At 38.4% G+C, this 17,250-nt stretch overlaps 1 pseudogene; it reads left to right on the top strand.

The window, feature by feature from the left end:
- The first annotated feature begins 4,645 nt into the window (after window positions 1-4,645).
- On the top strand, window positions 4,646-12,855 carry LOC102849028 (annotated as a pseudogene).
- The last annotated feature ends 4,395 nt before the right edge of the window (window positions 12,856-17,250 follow it).

Genomic DNA, 17,250 nt, shown 5'->3' on the forward strand with positions numbered 1-17,250 from the left:
TTTGTTGCTTGCTGTTCTGTTAAATTTTGCTATTTTGACTGGGGTGAAATGATATCTCATAGTTGTTTTAATTTGCATCTCTCTTAGGGCTAGGGACCAATTTCGTATTTTCCTCCATCTTTGTAATGACCATTTGCATTCTTCATGGGTCATATTCTTGATATCCTCCCACAGCTCATCTGGTCTATGCTCATTAGTATTTAAGGCCTCAAACCTGTTGTTGAGACAGTCTTTAAATTCAGGAGCGATAGACACAAGGTCAAACTTCCTGTGGATTGCATTGGACTTTCTTTCGTTTCAGTTTGAACTTGCATATGAGTAGTTGTTGACTGTTCCACAATCAGTCCCTGGCCTCGTTTTCACAGCTGATCTTAAACTTCTTCGATGGTTTCTCACACAGATGTACGTAATCAATCTGATTCAGGTGAGATGCATGTGTATAGTTGCTATTTGTGTTTCTTATGAAGTCAATAGATGGGTCTAATTGCCATCCTTTTTGGCAACGGATACTAACAAACCACATGTGATTGCTTTGAAAGATGACTCCAGTTAAGATGGATGGTTAGTCAGCAATGACTGAATATAAATGTTTTTGCTGAGTACCATTAAATCAGAAGTGACCTATAACTGCTAGTTTTCAAAGGCAGTTAATCATGTGGGAGAAGATTGCCCATCCTTTTTCTATGGAGTAGCTGGTGGATTTGAACCGCATGCCTTCAGAATTGCAGTACAGTTTCTCACCACTAGGCCAAAAGAGCTCTACAACAATGCCTCACAGTAGATTTTTACTATTGTCAATAGGTCTTTAATCTCCTGGTAAGTTAGCTCACTTACTCTTCAAACTTCTTTCCTTGGGAGCTCTGGTGGCCTCATGATAAGAAGCTGCACTGCAAACTTTTTTCCTGATGGAGAAAACTCCTTCCTTCCTTCCTTCCATTCTGTGTATTAGAAGGGTGCCATCACTGCTTTTGAATTCTGTGCTCCATTTGCCCTTTCACAGATCTCATTTCAACAAAAAAATAGGAGAGAGGGAATTTGAGATGAATAACTCCCCTTGAGATGGAACAGGTGCCATTTACATTTACATTAAGACGGAATTTTCTTGCCTTTGACACTCTTCAAAAATTACCATAAATACTTGATGGCATTTTGAAAAGCTGGATGGTATCATTTACTCTAATGGATACTTTGTTCCTTGAGTAGGATGCTGCTGTTGGATGAAGGATTTGTTATTTTCCCAACTTCTGGGAGGATGGTTGATAAATACCCCTCAACTTCTTAGTCTTTCCAAGAATAACCCTAAGAGACACATTTCATATAAAGTCACTTCTTCCTGTGGGGTACTTGTATGCAGCAGCTGATGATCAGTGTGCATAGGGACCTATCTCCTTGACTCAACTGACTTTAATCCAAAAGATTTTTTTAAGTCTAAGAATTCTCTGTAGAATTCACTTTGACCTTGGTAATTTTTTTTCTAAATAAAGTTCATATTTATTAAATCCAAAGTCTTATTGTTGACCATCTTTCATAATTATATTCTTTATTAGCTATTTAGTCTTGCTCCATATTAATTCTTTGGAAAAATTTGCTAGTCAGAGTTGACTTACCTATTATGTGGAGTTTACCTTTCTTTTTAAAATTTATTTATTTTATTTTTTTATTATTACTAATTTTAGTGAAAATTTACAGAGACTTTGGATTTACATTCATTCATTGTTGCGCTTTTCACCCTGCCCACCCTTCCCCCTCCAGTACACTCTTCCCTTGGAAAAGTAAAAGAAAAATTCTTCCATTGTTTTACAATCCCTCCCCCCAGGTCCACCCCATTATGCAGCCTTTGTTTTGGACTCCTATCATGACAATAATACCCAATTACATATCCCTTTTAAACAGTTCTCTCTTTCATCTGTTTCAATGCAGTATACAGGTAATTTTTTTTTTTAAATTAGTTTTTTTTAGCATGTAGTAAGTACCTTATCTTAGGTCTTTCCCTTGCCTGGTCAAAGAATTGAACCAGGTGAGAGACAACAGAAAGGTAGGAGGCTGAACGTTCCTACTCTGTTTCATTGTTCTTGACATTAATGAGTCATGCCTCCCTAAAATAGTAACTAGATTGTTTTCTTACCATGCATGTCCACTTACTTTCTGAGGTGCTGGCATCTCCCTTATGAGGTAAAGCCTAGACATTTCTTGTTGCCAAATAAGTAGTCAGATCATAGCTACTTCTCCTGATTTTGCCCTCCACTGACCTTTAGTATGGTCTGTTTCCTTTCTGTGCTTTTCTCTACTCTCATTGGTGTCTTCCCTGAATTTCCCTCCATCAAACCCACCTCACCAACAGCCTTGATTGTCCCTAACTGCCTTACTTCTTTATGTACACTTGTTGAACTTGCAAATTGTCCCTACTCATCTTTCTGCATGTAAGTATCAATATCAAAATGTGCTTTCTGATGTGCCTCATCTAACTAAGTTGGAGAGAGCATTCTTATATTCTAGAAATTTCACTCCTAATCATATTCCTTAAAGGCAATTGAACATGTGTGTATATGGATTTATATTTGATAATATTCATACTGGAATATTCACATTGCTTGGCTCCATAGTCAACAGTCTTGGCGCCAGCAGCCAGAAAATTAAAAGGCGCATTGCCATGGGAAAGTCCGCTGTTAGGGACCTCTCTAAAGTACTGAACAGCAATGGTGTCTCTCTGGAGACTAAGGTGCGTCTGATACAGGCCATGGTCTTCACAATCACTTGTTATGCATCAGAGAGTTGGACAATGACCAAGGAGGATAGAAGGAGAATTGATGCCTTTGAGCTGTGGTGCTGGAGAAGAGTATTGAGAATACCATGGACTGCTAGGAAAACAAACAGATTTGTTCTGGAAAGGGTTAAACCGGGTGGCTCCTTGGAGGCAGGATTCTGAGGCTCCGTCTAACATACTTTGGGCATGTTGTGAGGAGAGACTGGTCCTTAGAGAGGGACATCATGCTTGGGAGGATGGAGGGACAGCGCAGGAGAGGAAGGCCCTCTATGAGGTGGATTGATTCAGTGACTGGGATAATTGGGATGGGAGTGTCAGAGACAGTACGATTGGCACAGAACAGAGCGGAGTTTAGGGCTGTTGTACATAGGGTCGCTATGAGTCGCAGGCGACTCGACAGCACATAACAGCAACAACAACAATACTCATACTACATAATTTCAAAGTGCCACAAACAAGAAAACGTAAATATTCATAACCTAGTGAACAGAAGGGAGCTCTGCTGGCTTAGTGGTAGGGAGATACGTTCTCAAACCAAAGCTGCCGCTGTTAAGTGCTATAGAGTCATAGGCAACTCATAGCAGCCCTATGAGCGAAAGCCCTCGACACCTGGGAGACTTTCTTCCTTTCTCCAGGTTCATAGGGTTTCTGGAGGCAAGTTACCTATGGAAGTGGATGACACTCCTGCTTCCAAGCTTATTTTAATCACATGAATAGTTATAAGTCCATTGCCTTCCTTATACTAACTTAAATTTTTTTGGTGTTTCTATGCTGACGAGAGGAACCAACAAGGCTTGAATCAATGATGCTTCCATAGCAAGTATTAATTAAAACTGGTCTTTGCTCTCTTCACCATAGTCTCCAATGTATCTAATTTCTAAGAAACATAAAGGAAGTAACTGGCAGGGAGGAATATCAGGACAACCTAAAGTTGTAACTGGTATCTCCACAAAAACTATATCCTTGAAACATCTACTAAAGAGATATATTATTACCCAAACCAAAGGTACACGGTTAGAATTCACCAGTTGCTTCACAGGAGAAAGATGTAATTTACTGTATCCAAAAATCCACTAAAGGGTCAATTATGGGTTGTTTTCTAACAATGGGATGAAAGAAAGGTCTAGTGCGTTACTGGTATGAAATTCTGCTGCCAACACAAATGTACATGGTTCAAATCTGCCAGGTTCTCCATGAGATAAATTGTGGTAAAGTCAGACAAATTAGTGCTGTGCAATGATGGGGGGAAAAACCCCAGAAACTAGAGCTTTATGCTTCACAATATAGATTTTTTTATAGTATGTGTGTGTATGTATGTGAGTGTGTGTAATTCTGAAGGAGAAAAAGGCAGTAAGAGTAAATACAGTATGATATTCATAAAAACCTCAATGTTATAAAGTCAGAACCAATTCGTCACTGACAAATCATCAGATTTCCAGGGCTGTAAACTGCACGGGAGAAGAGTGCATTATTCTACCCCAAAGATGCTCTTGAATTTAAACTGCCAGAGAGGTTTTGGCCTTTATGGTAGCAAAACAGCTCCCTTCAGACAATGCAACCAGATCTCTCAATATTTAGAAATCATCATAAAACTAATTGCTTTTCAAGTTGTGAGGTTCTTTCTTAAAGAAAAGTAAGTCCTCAGATCTTAAACATAAGGCTGATTCCTTAGGCTAAGTAGTAATATGTTTGTTCAAAACATTTGTGTGACATTGACTTTAACCAGAAATGTTTATAAAATTGGATATATTACTTATATCTAAGTGGTCGTGCTCCTAAGACTGTGGCTGTTCTCAATGTGCCCTGGATGTTCAGCTTTTAATATGATTCTGTTTGATAGGCATTAGGACTACACTGTGTGGGTTCAAAGTGGAGGGACAGATGGTCAATTCTCTGCAACAGCTTGAGGCTACAGAGCACACCTGGGCCCTGCTTCTTCGCTTGTACCTGCTGAGACTCGTTAACAGACATCTTCCTCCATTGTTTGGACGCAGAAAGACCTTACAGAAGATTGAAAAAACCAGCAGCTACATGACCTCCTTTCTTCTCATCAAACTTTGCTTACAATTGTGAGACCATGTCTTTTAACTATTCACTTTTCATTGATTCATTCAACATATTTTTACCAGGCATATAGTAGTACCCCTACTTTGTCATAGCTCGGGATTCACAGAAGTGAAAACAGTGATAAAAACTCCCACCTCTATGGAATTTACATAAATTATCCACTTCCCCATTCTCTGTGTTTTAGGGGCTGGAGCCCTCATAGTGGTGTAGTTATGCAGCAGCTCAAGGCTACTAATCCAATGGTTGGTGATTCAAAACCACCAGTCACACCATGGAGGAAAGGTGTAGTTGTCTGTTTCTATAAGAATTATGAATGATTGTATAAAACACAGTAAACATAAACATAACACAAAGTAAATGAAAGTTTACATAAAACACAGTGTAAAGGCACAAAACTATATATATGAGTAATTATATACAAACCAATACAAATATAAAAAAAATATTACCATCTTAGAAACTCTTGGTACAATTTCACTCTGTTCTGTCTGTTACAATCAACTCAATGGCTATAGCAAGTCAACAACTCAATTGATTTTGTGTTTAGGAGAATAGAAGACAGCATTAAAGAATATCTTGTAAATATGTGTGAAAACTCTGTTCTATTTAGAAAGAAAATGAAAATGAAAAAGAACAAAACCCTGTTTCTGGCTGAGTATTTAGAATTAGGTAATTAGTTTCTAGCTGGATCAATACACTTTCCCTATATTTTCTATGCTATTTATAAATGTTAATTATAAAGCTTCTGACAGAAAACCCCCAAACTAAATATTTTTAAATCTTACTGTGAATAGGATTTTTAAACCCTATTATTCAGACTTTAAATTGCACATATTTCTAACACTCTCCCTTTTGGTTTCAGGGTGATGTTTAATGTTATCGATGCTCTTTACTTTAAAAAATTGTTGTCTTTGATGTCTAGAATGTAAGATTATAATACAGAAGAAGTGAAATTGTAGATGTAAAGTGCTTGATAAGAGTCATCAGCACGGCATCACTAAAGAATAAAAGACACGCAGAGATACACAATCAGTCTGTGACTGGTTGTATATCCAATGATAACTAATGTGCATCTAATACTGAGTTATCCATAATAAAATAAAACATTAATGTGCAAATGGACATATAGGTAGACAAGCAAGATGACCATGAGTAGGCCTTAAGAACCTCACCAGTGACCATTCATAGCTTTGAAAGACAAGATTTCTATGGGAGTATTTTCATGTCCTATAAACATTCTTCTAAATGGTATAGCACTAGTCTGTGCATTTGCTGTACAGAGGTGACTCGTGGTTGCTATGATGCTCAACACTGATGTATCAAATACAATAATGGTTACCCGTGGTGGACAGTGTTTGGTGGAGCTCCTGATTTAAACAAGCCTGGAATCAGGAGTGGCATCGACTTCTGAAATGGCTTATCTCCGGAAACTCTATGAACGTGGAGGCATGATAAAAGTTATTCAAGTGTTTAGGTCTTTGGTTCCTAGGGTCGCTATGAGTTATCTATGATTCGACAGCTCTTCACAGCAACAGCAACATTAATATATTCATGCATATCACAGGAAGAGAAGAAACCAAGGCCAGACTGGTTGTTGTCAAATCCCATTGAGTTGGAACCAACCCATGGTGAGTCTCCAGCAGCTTTTCAGAGGCAGTGAATTGCACAACAGGAGATTGGCCATCTTTCTCCTGAGGAGCAACTAGTCAATTCAAACTGTGTGCCTTTAGCTTAGCAACACATCTCTTTACCACTAGGCCAACAATGTTCTGAAGATAAAAAAAGTAGAGGATAAATTTGTGTAAATTGTTTAGCGATAAGCAGACAACCTAAATGAAGGAGACTCTGAGTTTGGGGCCTCAGAACCACAATGTAAGGGGACAATAGGCATATTGGTTCAACATTTTCCATAAGGACAGTGCTCTACTTCTTAACTTGATGAGTGGCAACTGGGGACTTAAGAGCTGGCAAGAAGCCATCTAGTGTGCAATGATACCTCCGAGTCTTGAGCAAAGCAGAGGGAATAAAATGAAAAACACAGGACAACAATGAACCCAAAGTACTAATGGTATTGTGAACCTCACCTCTAAAAGCCCGAAACCAGAAAAAATCAAAATAATGACTAGCTCCCACTGCTAACTGCTCTGAAAGAATCACAATACGGGCTGCCATAGAGAGTCAGTGAAAAGTGCTGAATAAAGTAAAACTCATAACAAAAAAGACCAGACTTACTGGTCTGGCGGAGACAGATGGAGCTTTTGAATTGATGGCTCTTAGCTGTCCCTTTGAACCTGGAATTGGGCTTACCTTCATGGCTCAGCTTTTAGCCATGCAATGTACAGAAGGACTATCCCAGGGGAGGTGAGAACTCAGGATAATGAACCATGTAAAACTGAAAGGACCACAAAAAGCCAGGGAATAAAGCTCAACAAGCAAAAGGAGAAACTGACACGGTAAATACACATGGAATTGGAGTGAATGCCATTGAATCATCAAGAACGCATTCAATGATATGAAACAAAAAAGCGTTCATGAACTGTTGGATGAAAAACCAAAGTGAGCAGTAAACTTGTACTCAAGTCACAGTAAGTGAAAAGTTAATAAAGAATGGAAACAAGTAAACCACCACCATTGCTGGTGGCTCCTTTAGCTTCTCCATCCCACGTTCCCATTTCTATTATCAATAGCTGCAAGTAAGCTATTTCCACATCATGGTGACCCCATGGTTGTACAATTGTGCCACACAGGGCTTTCAGTGGCTGCTTTGCATAAGGAGGATTTTTTAGGCTTTTCTCTCCAAGTGCCTTTTGGAAGCAGGTGAATGCCAGCTACTCCCTACATTCTTAGCAAGTCCTCTGATATCGCAGTCACTCTATTTTGCCACTAGAGGCAAATTTTGGTCCTAGTCAGCTTATGCTACTCAGTGCACGCTATTTTTCTTAACAATGCGATTTCAGTTAAAAATGGCACCTGACCCAGTTTTTGACATTGCAAGTCAAGCAGACATATTCTGTGGACTCTGAGAATGAAGATTTCTTACTTTTCTGCATGAACTCCCCAAAGACACCCCTTTCCTCCACTGCATGTGAATGAGCAACAGTGGTCATTACTGGCGGTCATCCTGAAGTGATAATATGAACACAGATCAGAGGGAAAAAAAAGATGTGATTGTCTATAACCATGTCGTTGAGCCGTAACAGCAAACCTCTTCTATAAATATGTTAATAAAGTGTATGAATACATTCTATTTATTACGAATTTCCACATTTGCTATATTAATTTTTTTTAAAACCTGAGTATCTAGTTGTGGTTAAATGTCATCCAATTAATTATGACTACCCTAAAGACTGACCAGTCCTTGGAGAGGGACGTCATGCTTGGGAGAGTGAAGGGACAGCGCAAGAGAGGAAGACCCTCAATGAGATGGATAGATTCAGTGACTGGGGCAGTAATGGGGGCAGATGTGTTGGAGATGGTGAGATTGGCACAGGACAGGGCAGAATTTACTTAGGGCTGTTATACATAAGGTCGCTATGAGTCGCAGGTGACTTGATGGCACATAACAACAACCCCCCTAAATAGAACAGAATGAAATGCTCCCTGGTCATGTGCCATCCATACACTTAAGAGCTGCTCATTAAATGTTGCAATTACATTTTTTATCCAATGCAAAGTGTTTTGAGTTGAACAGAAAGTTACTTAAGATTGTATGTGCATTGTTAAAGTTCGATAGATTCTCTCATACTTTGGTATGTGGTCTCTAACATTTAACTTTATACTTAATATGTCTCTTGAAATAGAATACTAACCAGGGAAGACAGAATAAGAGATACATGGATTTATAATTCTTTAATTTACTGTCTAAATTAAAAGTTTATGTATCTCAGTTTAATCTTAGGAACATTTGTTTCTTTTGTCGACCCAACTTCCTGCTGCCTTTTAGTTCTCTGTAACTTCCTCTTTTTCATCCCTGGAAAATTCTTTTAAATCCCTGAACCTGTCAGCTTTCACAAGCATGTAATTTTACTTTCACCAAATTCTAAACACTGGTACGAGGTGAATTTGACACAGGAACTGTGAAAAAAAGTCTTATCTACAATGACACAACTGCTACCACCCTAATATCTATTAAGTAGCACAGAATTATAGTGTAACAACTCTGAAATTGCTTATGACATCTGCATGAATACCAAATAGATTCGTTATGTTCAGACTTATTACAAGAAGCACTTTGTGTATTTTAAATTATTAAGTCTCTTGCAAATTAACAGTTACTGAATGAGTTTACTTTCTGAAGTCCATATATTATTTCACGATCAAGGTGCAGTTAAATGCAGGTAAGTGCAAATAATACTGCCGCTTCCAAGAAAGTGTCATTTAGTACAATATTCCTCATTTAAAACACTTTCAAAATGGCATTATTTTAAGAAAAGTACACCCCTGCTTTAAGTGCTACATGCCACTCTCTCCCAACTCCCTGGAGATGAAATAAAAGGAACAAAAAAGAAGAAAGTGATAAATGTCCATATTATGCAGAATTTGCCTTTTTGAAATCCCAGTCCCCATTGCACTAGCTGAAATTTTATAGAGATATAAATCAGAAAGAAATAAGAAGCCAGTAATGAGATAGAAGTATATTTGAAATATGGATGCAAATTCTTACCACCTGCTGAGAGAAAGTAGTCTTCAGAGACTGTCCTGGAAACCTCAATGCTATTAGCATCTTGTAAGCTCTAAATTTGCCACAAAAGAAAAGAGGAATTATGTCTGCAAAATGCCAAAGACCACTCTGATTTATTTCTCAGCAGAATGTTTCAGCCACATCTACATAAATATTTTAACTGGAATTTAATTTTCATTTTAGTCACATAATAAATCTTTCCATTATGCACCATCATTTTATGCTAAATGAGTTGCCTTTTTTGGGTGCAATTTGTGCTCATTTTCTTTTGTGGTTGATAAATACAATTGTCATATACCAAAGGGTGATGGTTGTACTGACACAAGAGCCTTGCCGTGGGCTGTTTAATTTTTGTCATGAATTCTATTGGTTTGAATATAGTTTGTGCAGCATCTACAAACTGGCTTTGCTGTAGCCTTAGCCTTTGCACATAGGTCATCAGTGTAGTGAGATGGAGACATGAGGTAGGGTGGAGTTCAAGTAATGCTGTAAGTGGATGTGAGCTTTGTCTTGCATTGGTGTGCTACTAATAGCATGAATGAGTGGCCTTAAAAGAAATTTATATTATCTAATACATTTTTTATATTATCTAATACTTTAATTTTTTTTCTTTAAAAGGCTAGAGGTCTGGATTCAGTATTTGACAGGAAGGTAAGGGCCTTCTTTGTCTACTTAGGTTCTCAAATTCAAGTAAACTCACTTCTATGAAGTCAGTTCTGACTCACAGAAATCCTCCATCTGGTTTCTGAGGCTGTAAAAGTTTATGGCAGGATACTATCCATCTTTCAAGTATGGAGCCTGTGAAGGATTAGAACTACTGACCTTTCTATTAGACCTTTCCAAACACATTAACACACTGTTTTGGCCATTACATCACATATATTTTCCTTTCTGTCTGGCTGATTGTTTTTGTGTCTCTGCTGCTCTTCATATAAATCAGAAGGGTTTAGATCATCCTAGAGTGTTGAAACCTGATTGGCTGATTGCATTACATTAAACTGCATCACTGGGAAGAAGATGATATAGCATTGCAGTAGACTCTGGAAGGTGAGTGCATTGCATTACATTAGATGTAACGTGATTATACTGCATTTCATTAGATTATATATGTAGGTATTTTCACTGCCATCAAGACAGAAACATCTTATAGCTGACCCTCCAGGGATTTTCTGAGGCTGTAAATTATACTGGAGAAGACGGCCCATGTTTCTCTGACAGAATTGCTGGGTGGATTAGAACTGTCAAAGAGGAGTGGCCTTTGAGTTACCTGTGGAAACTTCCTACAGACAGACTGTGCCACCAGAGCTCTCTTCATAGGTAAACAGGTTAGAATTCCGGCATTTACCCCCCTCCCCCAAGGAGTTGTAATTTAATCCTTAACAAGTTTAATAAGCTTATTGACTATGGAAATGTACATGCAATTCTACTCTTTGGCATTCTGTTCATGAATATCACTAAGTGGAATGTGAAAACTGTGGGTGTTGTGAATATCTGGGACACGACTAATTATGTTACGAGCAGTAAAAGTTACAGGTCAGTATTTTTTAACTTCCAGGCGTACAGTCAAAAAATGTTCTATCCTATATCTTGACAGCACCTAACAACAATAACACAATGACAATATAGAGAGAGCTATGTTGGACTAGTGGACAGAAAGTTATGCTACCAAGCCCAAGGTGGGTGATTTTAATCAGCAGTCTCAGGCCTGGTTTAAATTGTTTACTTAAATTGTTTATTGCCAAACATTCTTCTATGTAATAGAGCATTTTTGCATTGCTGTACAGGGGTAACTCATGGTTGCTGTGATGCTACACACTGCTGCCACACTGATGTGTCAAATGTGATAATGGTTACCCATGGTGGACAGTGTTTGGTGGAGCTCCCCGATTAAAACAAGCTTGGAAACAGGAGTGGTATCCACCTCTGAAATGGCTTGCCTCCGGAAACTCTATGAACAGTACTCAGGTCTTTCAAACATGGGGTCACTAGAAGTTGTCTACGACTCAAAGGCACTTAACAACAACATGCTTGTAGAAAGAATAAGCATCACTAAGCAGACTCAGACAATGTATAGTAGATACTGGTCTTAGAATCCATTCGGTATATAAAGTTGACAGCTGACATGAAAATATAAAACTTTATCTTTGCAAATAGTTTCATCAACTAGCTGTTTGGATAGCTTTAAATTTGGTCTTTGCTTCTATTACTGTCTTCTTTGAAATAGATTTGAAAATATTATATATCTTTTAATTCTAAGGAGTTATCTTGGCCTGGACCATAATTTGCCAGGTTGCTAACACTAAGGCAGCTTGTTTGAAACTACCAGCGACTCCATAAGGGGAAAATGGGAAGTCTCATTTCTTAATAGAAACCTGACAGAGGGCCATTGCACATTATAAATTGTACTAATTTATTTACAAAATTAGAATACACTGTTTTCCAGAACAGATTCTTGCAATTTATCTCATCCCCCACCCATCAAATTGTACAACTCCATGATTAATCCCCCCTCCTGCTGCACATCCTGATCCCTCTGCTTCCACTCTCCCCCTCCCCACCCCCTTGAATCCTTACACTCATTCAATAATCATAGTTTTATACAATATTTGTCCTTGTGGGAAGGAGTTAGTTCACTCACCATAATGCTCTCCAGTCCCTCCCAAGTTAGGAAATAATTTATAAAAGCTTTGTTCCTGCATGCTGCATGGTATTCCATTGTGTGAATGTTCGATAATTTATCGATCCATTTGTTTGCAGATGTTCAACAGGTGTTCGTTTGTTTGTTTACCTTGATATATTCAGACCACTGAGGGTTGAATTTTGAGCATGGAGACTACTCAGAAAGGATAATGTTCTTATTAAAATTGTGAGGCTGAAGTCTGTCCTCTCTCCTCCTTCTGATTTGGGCTTCAGATAGACTGTGGTTTGAGAGCATGTGGCTTGATCACGTTCTGAAGATGCCTCATTCCGAAGGTAGACAGCAGTTCAATTGAGTTTCTACTGCTTCAGACATCAGATGACATTCATCACTGGACTCCTCCTAAAGGCCATGTGGATCCAGGAGACAATGATGTGGAAACAGCTCTGAGGGAGAACCAGGAGGAAGCAGGCATAGAAGCAGGCCAGCTGACCATCATTGAGGGATTCAGAAGACAGCTCAATTAGGTGGCCAGGCAGAAGCCTAAAATAGTCATCTACTGGCTAGCAGAGGTGAAAGATGTGAGATCCGCTTCTCCCACAGCACCAAGCCTACCGTTGGCTGTGCCTGGATGAGGCCTGCAAGTTTGTTCAGTTCAAGGAGATGAAGGAAGGACACCAAATTCTCTGCTCCACAGCCACGTGAGCCAATAGAAGCAGAGTCCCTTAGCTTTCCTAAGACTGACGTTGATAGGATCCATGACGGCCTTCTGAGATGAACCCACCCTCTTGCTCTGGGGAATGTTAGTCTGTCTCTTCCCAGCAAAGAACAGATGTTAACAAAGTCAGGTCAGACCTCCAGAAAAGAGCAAGCAAAAATCTGAGTGGAAAAGCAAGAAAAGCAAGAGTTTTAAAAAATCAGGCACAATAAATGTATCCTTACACTTTAAAAAAAAGTGTGAGATTGACTTAATATAGGGCAGGATTCATAAGGTCACTATGAGTCATAGTTGACATGATGGCACATAACAACAACCACAACGACAATACAAATATTAATATTTTATCAATGCTTATTAAATTTACAACTTAGGTAAACAAGGATAAAATTGGATCCATATTATTGGAGAAATAATAATTGTATGGTGCATATAGTTGACTAGTTCATCTGCTAACTGAAACATTGAAGATTTGCGATAATTAAGAGACACTAGTAATGTACTTCTAAAATCATTCATTGAAAATTCTGTGGAGAATTGTTGTACTCATGGGATTGCGATGAGATGGAAGAGACATTATGGCAGTTTTGTTTTGAATATATGAAAAAGGCTCTGTGGTGTGTGACTTTGTATTTAGTGTTCTTATTTTTATTAGATATAGATTTTTTTTCTTTTCGCATTAATATATATATACAGTAATCACCATCCACAGTCAAAGATCTAGTCTACATGGACATATGTTTTATTACAGTTTATTGCTGTGATTTTGAGGTGATTTTCAGTTAACTACAACTCATACTGACCTTGTGTTCAGTGGATCTGAAACTTGAAATGTCCTGTGCCATCCTCATCATCTCTGTCCTGATCAAACTCATTGTGGGAGTCACTGTGTCTGGTGTCAGAAATCTTGACATTCGGGTTTCCTGGTCCCCACTGGGAAAATGATCTTCGGCTACCTTAATGGCTGACACATGGTCTTGTAAATCAATAGCTGTGGGATTTAGAGAATGCTTTCTACATTGTGAGGTGTGTGAAAACACCAATACAGGTGTGGCAGAGTTACTGTGTTAACTTAGCCCAAGCTTGCTAAAGAATGAGAACTTGTCTAGACTAAGATATCCTGTATGGTGAACTCAGCATCCAGTTGCATCCAGCCTGGCCCACTGTTCACCAGTTTCTGCAAGAAAAGGCCTGCACACCTACAGTCACATGAGTTATTCCCCCAATGGGTCTGAGTCTCCGGAGGACCTTCCAGTGAATCACCAAATGTGAGGACCAAAAAGAATTGGGGAGCCACAGTTGGACCTGCTAATGTTAGAAATTGTATAAGTACACTGCTGGTTAAGCATTTTGAGACTATGTCGACCTGACACTTCTTACAGTCTGCTATAAATCTTAGCAGAATGAGTAATAAAAACACTGTGCAGTCTATATCATCAAGGATCTTCCTCTCTTTCATTGATTCTCGACCTTTCCCAGCATGATGTCTTTCTTGAAGCACTGGTTCCACATCAAAATATGAGACAAAGTTTCCCTGTATTGGCCTTTAAGACACACTCTACTGGCACTTCTTTTAAAACATATTTGCTTGTTTTGGGGTGTTATTTTTTTAGGGGGACAATAGAGAGGCTATTCAATACTCCACAATCTCTATGATTCCCAAACGATAATTTATCAATCCACTTGTTTGCAGATGTCAAGCAGGTGTTTGTTTGTTTGTTTACTTTGATATATTCAGACCACGGAATTCCAAAACATCAATTCTTCTGTCTTCCTTATTCTTTATAAATTTCAGATGCAAAGGAAGCAATTAGAAATATCATAGCTTAGGCCAGCCACACCTTAGTCTTTAAACTGGCATCTTTGCTGTTTAGAACTTTTTTTAAGACATTTTTTAATTATAATCATTTCAGCCAAAGAATGATGCATGCTACAGATTAATCTTTACTCTTCTCCATGTGGTTTTTCAAAGAACACCACCCTATCAACCCCCAATAAACATGGTACTTCTTTATTTCTTCTGCCTCTAACTTATTCCAGATTTTCAAGTGTTTTCTTTAGTAATGATGCTTTCTTCTGAAGCTCAGGTCTCTTATCTGTCGCCATAGTGGCTAAAGATTCAATGAGGAACACTTGGCGTTCAGATGCCAAACTTTCCCACTGACTTGACTCTTCAAGTTTTTTCAGCAATAATTCTATCACAGATAAAGCTTCTGTTCTCACAGATGAGTAGGTCTTATTTTCTGAAGAATATGTGCTTGGTCTACAAGTTTCAAGGAGAATTTCAGCCAAAGCCTCAGGATCAGCATGCTCATCTTCCAAAAGCATTAATCCCTGAAAAAAAGCACTCATTGACTTAGAACTTTTGAGAGGTTTTTGACAGCAGATTTCCCTACTATGACATTCTTTTGATTTTTTGATTGTTGGTGGCCAGGGTGCTGCTGATCATGTATTCAAGTAAAATGAGATCACTGGCAACTTCAGTCTTTTCTCCATCTGACACTGTTGTCTACTGATCTAGTGGGGATCGATTCTGTGAGTGGAGTGGTGGGAATGAGTGTGTTTGAGATGGTGACGTTGGCACAGGATAGAACGGTGTTTAGGGCTCTTGTACACAGGGTCACTATGAGTCGCAAGTGACTCGATGGCACATAACAACAACAACAACAATATTGAGATGTAATCCGTATTGAAGATTGTAGTCTTTTATCTCCTGAAGTAACCTTTTTCCCTTCATAAAATTTTTGTTTTATACTGGTGTACTTACAAAGTTCATATGCATTGTTTTTCACTCCGAATCTTTCCCCTTTCCTTTACCTGCCCCACCCTCCCCCAATCAAACCATGCTACCCTATGAATAAGCTCCCTCTGTTCCTTATCTTACCTTACCCTTCTGTTCTTCCTTTCTCACCTTGGATCCTCATAAATATTCTACAATAAAGGTCTTATCAGTATTTGTCCTTATAGGACTGAGTTAATTCACCTGACATAAAGCTCTCCAATCTGTCCCAAGTTAGATAGCAATTTACAAAATCATTGCTCCTGCAGGCTGCATAGTATTCCATTGTGTGAATGTACTGTAATTTCTCAACCCATTCCATTGTAGTTGGACATTTGGGCTGGTTTCCACATTCTTGTGAATAACACTGCAATGAATATTGGTTTATAAGTCTCCATTTGTGCCTCAGTTTTCATTTTCTCAGGGTATATTCCAAGCAGGGGTATAGCTGGGTCATATGGAATTTCAATGTTCATCTTTCTTAGGAAACACCAAACTGCCATCCAAAGCAGTTGTACCATCTTATAACCCCACCAACAATGTATAAGAGTTTCTAACTCACCACATCCTTTCCAACTAACATTTAATATTTGCTACCCTGCTAAACTTTGCTGCTACTACTGGGTTAAGATGGTGGTATCTCATTGTGGTTTTGATTTGCATCTCTCTTATTGCCAGTGATTTTGAGCATCTTTTCGTGTGTCTGTTGGCCATCCAGATATTCTCCCCTGTGAAAAGTCTTTCCACGTCTCTCACCCGTTTTGTAATTGGATTATCAGTCTTTTTCTTCTGGAGGCCCAGGAGTATTCTATAAACTTTTGTAATGAGACTCTTATCTGAGATGTTCTTGCCAAACGTTTGTTCCCAGTCAGTAGGCTTTCTTTTCACTCTTTTGGAAAATATTTTTTATGAGTGCACAGATTTAACCTTTAGAATGTCCCATTAATCAATTTTATCCTCTTCAGATTGTGCATTTTTTGCCCTATTTGGCAGTGTCTTTATACTGTAGACTAGGCCTTCTAAGCTTTTTTTTTTTTTTTTTACTAACAAAATACTTTTATTATTTTCATAATGATAAAACAAGAAAAGTAAAGATCTTTTTGGTGTATACCAGTATTAAGGGAAGTAGAAGAATAAGGAGATTAATAGTCTTTTTATGTACTTTCTTGACAATAAAAAGTTAACAATACCAACTGCTGCCATAAAACTTATAGCTCCCCAAAAACACATATATAAAGGATCATAGTTTTAAAATCTATAAAAGTAAAAAATATACAGTCAGATCTAATTCTTATTCCATTAGGCCTTCTAAGCTTGACCCCAGTTTGTCTCTTATGAACTTCATGGCTTCGGGTTTTATTCCCAGGTCTCTGATTCACTTTGAGTTGATTTTTGTGGATGAGTTGAGGTGTGGATCCTGTTTCAACTCTCTGCAGGTGGCATTCCAATTTTGCCAGAACTGTTTGTTGAAGAGGTTGTCATTTCCCCATATGATAGATTTTATCTCCTTGTTGAATATCGTTGACTACAGATAGATTGGTCCATTTCTGGTCTTAATTCTGTTCCATTGGACTAAGTGCCTGTATCAGTACCATGCTGTTTG

The sequence above is a fragment of the Elephantulus edwardii genome, unplaced genomic scaffold (genome assembly GCF_000299155.1).
Source record: "Elephantulus edwardii isolate Elephantulus edwardi_28Jun2011 unplaced genomic scaffold, EleEdw1.0 scaffold00029, whole genome shotgun sequence".
Taxonomy (NCBI): Eukaryota; Metazoa; Chordata; class Mammalia; order Macroscelidea; family Macroscelididae; genus Elephantulus; species Elephantulus edwardii.